General features: G+C 36.2%; 1 long non-coding RNA gene across 1 annotated transcript; it reads left to right on the top strand.

Moving 5' to 3' along the window:
* Positions 1–2255: 2255 nt before the first annotated feature.
* LOC127153194 (uncharacterized) lies at positions 2256–5023 on the top strand. Its single transcript, XR_007825216.1, has 3 exons — positions 2256–2344; positions 4375–4415; positions 4545–5023. It is a non-coding gene; the product is annotated as an uncharacterized LOC127153194 (long non-coding RNA).
* The last annotated feature ends 617 nt before the right edge of the window (positions 5024–5640 follow it).

Genomic DNA, 5640 nt, shown 5'->3' with positions numbered 1-5640 from the left:
GTTATGTGTACCATAACACTTACTGTACAAATGGGCAAATATTAAATGCTATTCATGCTAACCATAAATTATCATCTCATCCCGAAACAGATTGCCGGTGACATTCAGTGCTAGCAGACTTCAATGTGTTTTTTTTTTTTTTTTTGCATGGACACCAAAGTAATTAAAAAGAATAAGTGCTAGCCAATAAGCAGGGAAGCATGTAATTACGAGGTGTCTGGGTGGCACTAGCTTTAGCGCTTTAGCCTGTGACCTGTGATGGCTCAACAGATGAATTAATTAACGAGCGTGGTTCTCTGCATTTCATTACAGGAGCTTCTCAACCCATCATTTCATTCTGCTATTAATTTCTAAGATCCTTCTCATCACAGCTGAGCTCTTTCTATACTGTATGGTCATTTTTGCTAATGCTAATCATACGATAGATTGTCTTTTTGTGTTGTTTTTAGTGTTTCCATCCAGCTGAAGATGTCAAACTCTGCCTAATATGTATTACTGCTTTACTGTACCCTTATAAAACTGTTTATATATAGGTAGTTACTGGTAGACCATCTTTGACTAGCAACAAATTGGCTAACAGCTAACTTACGGTGATCAAGCTAGTTTTTCAGACTTGGTGGCTGATCGACTAGCGAATACTGGAGCTTCTCAACCCATCATTCCATTCTGCTATACGTTTCTAAGATCTATCTCACCACAATTGAGCACTTTGTACATGGTAAGTTAATTTTTGCTAATGCTAATCATACAATATTTTGTCTTTCTGTATAATCTTTCTGTCCAACCGAAGAGATAAAACCCTGTCAAATACAATGTACAGCTTTAATGTACCCTTACAAAACTCTTTCTTTGCAGGAGGCTAATGGTACAACATCTTTGACTAGCCACAAATCAGCTAAAAGCTAATTTAAGGTGGTCAAGCTAGTTTTTAAGACTTGGTTGCCGATCAACCAGCTAATAATGAACTTGGGCTGACTAATCCCTGATGAAAAAAACAGCATATGCTGGTAGGTATGTTTTGATGCTGGGATGCTGGTTAGGTATGTTTTGATGCTGGTTTTAGCTGGTCCTTTGCTGGTCCTTTGCTGGTTTATGCTGGTCATGTTGCTGGTCACAGACCAGCATAAACCAGCAAAGGACCAGCTTAAACCAGCACCAAAACATACCTAACCAGCATCCCAGCATCAAAACATACCTACCAGCATATGCTGTTTTTTTCACCAGGGATGACCAGTTTAGACCAACTAGCAAATGGTTTGTACCAGCTAACGGCCAGTTGATAGGTTGCAAAACATAGCTAACAACTTGGATTTTTTAGCAAGGTAAGGCAGCATACATAATATCTCATTTCTTTATATATCAAATAGCCTAAAAAGTATAGTAAAGTAAGCTAACATCAACTAAGCTAACAGTTTAGATACTCTTTATAGTATTGTTAAGCCCTGTAGCTTAGTAGTTAATGCTAACTGACAACGTGTTAGTCATTGTGAAGAAGAAGGAACTTCTGAACTTATTCTGCTAAAAATTTCCTAGATCCGTCTAACCACAGCTGAGCACTTTCTATACTGTATGGTAATTTTTACTAATGCTAATCATACTGCATGTTGTCTTTTTGCATCATCTTTAATGTTTCTGTCCATTTAAAGATGTCAAACCCTGTCAAATACTACAGATGACGACATGACTGGAGTTACAGTTTTTCGGTACCCTTACAAAACTCCTTATTTGGAGGTAGTTAACGGTAGACCAGCTAACATCTAACTTAAGGTAGTCAAGCTAGTTTTTCAGACTTGGTGGCTGATCGACTAATGAATAATCAACTTAGACTCACTAATAACTAGTTTGGACCAGCTAATGACCAGCTTGAACCACTTGCTAGGTTGCAAAACACAACTAACATCGTAAACTGGATTTTTTTAGCAAGGTTATGCAGCATTCACATATTGCATTTTTTATACATAAAATACCCTAAAAGTATTGTAAACTGAGCTAACATCAAGTAAGCTAGCAGATTTGTTAGCCTTTATAATATTTCTAATCCCTATAGGTTAGCTGCTAATGCTAAAACTAAACTGACAACATGTTAGTGAGAGGAAGTTAGCTTATATGATTACAGGAACTTCTGAACCTATTCTGCTAAAAATTTCTAAGATCTCACCACAGTTGAGCACTTTCTATACTGTATGCTAATTTTTACTAATGCTAATCATACTGCATGTTGTCTTTTTGCATTGTTTTTAATGTTTCTGTCCAGCTGAAGATGTCCAACCCTGTGAAATACTAAAGAGATGACATGACTTGAGTTACAGTTTTGTGGTACCCTTGCAAAACTCTTTATTTGCAGGTAGGTAATGGTAGACCAGCCAACAGCTAACTTATGGCTAACTTAAGGTGGTTAAGCTAGTTTCCCTTCTGAAAAAAAAAAAAAAAAAAAAAAAAAAAAAAAAAAAAGCTAAAAACCAGTCTAAGATGGTTGGCTGGTTTTAGCTGCTCAGGCTGGGAGACCAGCTAAAACCAGCTACTTCCAGCTTAAACCAGCCAACCAGCCTAGGCTGGTTTTAGCTGTTTTTTTTTTTTTTTTTCAACAGGGTTTTCAGACTTGGTGGCTGATTGACTAGCAAATAATCAACTTTGACTGACCAACGACCAGTTTGGACCGACTAGCAACCCTTTTGAATTGGCTAATGACCAGCTAGAACCACCTGCTAGTTTACAAAACACAGCTAGCATCTTAAACTAGACTTTTTAGCAAGGCAAGGCAGCATACGCAGTATTTTATTTCTTTATGTAAAAAATATCCTGAAAACCCTGCTGAAAACAAAATGCTAAAACTAGCCTAAGCTGGTTGGCTGGTTTTAACTGGTCAACCAGGCTGGTCTTAACTGGTCAGGCTGAGAGAACAGCTGGAACGACCAGCTAAAGCCAGCCTGGGAGACCAGCTAAAAGCAGCTACTTCCAACTTAAATCAGCTAGAACCAGCCAACCAGCCTAGGCTGGTTTTAGCTGTTTTCTTTCAGCAGGGAATAAGGTGGTCAAGCTAGTTTTTCAGACTTGGTGGCTGATAGACGACACTGTAAAAAACAATTTGTTGAGTCAACTTAAAATAATGTGTAACCTGCCTGCCTTAAAATTTTAAGTTCAGTCAATTTAAAAAACGTTTATTCAACTTGAAATGTTAAGTTGTATTAGGTGACAACTTAGATACTTGAGTTGATTTAACTTAAAATTTTAAGGCAGCTGGGTTACTTACCTTATTTTAAAGTTTAACAAACAAAAATATTTAAGTTGTCACTTAGTACAACTTAACATTTCAAGTTAACTAAACTTATTTGAGTTGACTGAACTTAAAATTTTAAGGCAGCAGGGTAACAAATTATTTTAAGCTGACTCAACAAATTGTGTTTTTTTTTTTTTTTTTTTACAGTGTAGTGAATAATCAACTTGGACTCACTAACAACTAGTTTGGACCAGCTAATGACCAGCTAGAACCACTTGCTAGGTTGCAAAACACAACTAACATCTTAAACTGGATTTTTTTAGCATGGTAATACAGTATTCGCACATCTCACTTCTTTATACATAAAATACCCTACAAGTATTGTAAACTAAGCTAATATCAACTAAGCTAGGAGATTAGTTACCCTTATATAGTTTTGCTAAACCCTATAGGTTAGCTGTTTATGCTAATACAAAAATGTTTAAGCTAGTTTTTCAGACTTAGTTGCTTGATCGACCAGCAAATAACCAACCTGGGCTGACTAACAACCAGTTTGGACAAGCTAAGCTAATATCGTCTAAGCTATCATCATGAAAACATCCAAATACAAGCAAAAATCCCCCAAACAGGCCTCATTTTGAAGTTAACATTGTGGGTGTCTTGTGTATCTGTTCCTTCCCAGCCCTTCTTTCGACTCTCTCATGTCTAATTAACACCAGGCAGAACTGTGACGGAGCAGAACTTTATGTAAAACCTGCAGATGGTCAGTTTTTCAGCGCACTTCCTCCAAACAGTCACACTGACAGAGTAAAAGCACAGTATTTCACCCTCACACTGACACTGGAGCGCAGCTAGCATACCAACTTCACAGTTTAGACGCAAATGACACGCACACATGATTTCGCTAAAGCTAACTTCCTCACGCTTTGGCTAGACTTCATCAGACTGGCTCGTTGTTGTTGCTAGCATTAGCCGCTAACCAACACCGCACTGTAAAACTATTAACGCTAAGCTAATCAGCTGTGAAAGTACTTTCAGGGTATGAAGAAATGAGAAGCTCACACATTAACTAGCAGGTTGTTAGCTTAGTGTTAGCATTAACAGCTAAACTATGCAATTTAGTAATATTAAGACTTTTGTTTGTTTGTTTTCTATAGGAAAATGAGACGTGCTGCTGTGAGACTGCAGTGGCTGATGGGTAAATCCACACGGCGCTAAACTGAACATTCACGCTTTTGGCAGACGCTCTTACTCTGCATCTGAGGTGCGTTTGATCACGGCGTGTTTCCAGCTGTATCTCGCCCATCTCTGTTTGCGCTTCTCCCAGAATCACTGCTGGGAATCTGCAGCGCAAGGGCCGCGATGACGATGGCCGTCCGCCAGCAGGAGACTGCAGGGGATCTGGCTGGCAGAGTCGGCTGTAATCGCTGCTGATGGGCCCTTATTAGGCACGCTTGTCTGAGGACGTCACCCAGGAGCCCGTGTGTGGAAGGGGACGGGGACACATCTGCTGATTCGAACCACAATCATCTCACATGACTGCAGGCCAGCGGCGAACGCCAAACGCGCTGCTCAGGTAGATGATTAGCGAGGATATTATGGGTTTGGAGTTTACAGGTTCTGCTTTATTTCATTAGTTTGACATTAGAGTTTACTTTTGAATCTGTTATTGTAAGTTGTAAATATTGTAAGTATCTTTGTTTAATGAGAAATACTTTAATATTGTTACATTTAATTTTCATCTTTTTCAGGTTGAATAACGGTAGATTGTACAGGTGTCACATGTCATTTTATACCATATATCAAATTATTACTGTTCTTCTTATTATATCACGTAAAATGTATTGCTGTAAGTTATTTTATTTTATTTATTTATTTGTATTATTTATTTATTTAGTTATTCAATTTATTTTAAATATTTCTGAGGCTGCAAAGTTAAACGAGACATTTGAAATATAACACTATTAAATTTCTTAATGTAAATTTTAAATTAATTTTAATTTCATAATTTAAATGAAGGTGGATTTTGCAGGTTTCATGTCATATATCATATATCGATGTATTATTATTCTTATTCTTCTTATTATTAATGTATATATATATATATATATATATGTGTGTGTGTGTGTGTGTGTGTGTGTGTGTGTGTGTGTGTGTATATTCAGTTTTGTTTATGATCATAAAATCATTTATTCATTTATTATAACTATATTAAACAATAATTAGGGTTAGGGTTTTAATGTGTTTAGCATTTTTATTACATTTTTTGTTAGTTTTAAAGCCAAAAATTATAAATAAATAAATAAATAAATAATAATAATAATAATAATAATAATATAGAACTGTATTAACTATATTATAAATGTATTATTATATTATATTATATTATATTATATTATATTATATTATATTATATTATATTA

Source organism: Labeo rohita, chromosome 22 (assembly GCF_022985175.1).
Source record: "Labeo rohita strain BAU-BD-2019 chromosome 22, IGBB_LRoh.1.0, whole genome shotgun sequence".
In the NCBI taxonomy this organism is placed as follows: domain Eukaryota; kingdom Metazoa; phylum Chordata; class Actinopteri; order Cypriniformes; family Cyprinidae; genus Labeo; species Labeo rohita.
This window is presented reverse-complemented; position numbering and strand designations above follow the sequence as displayed.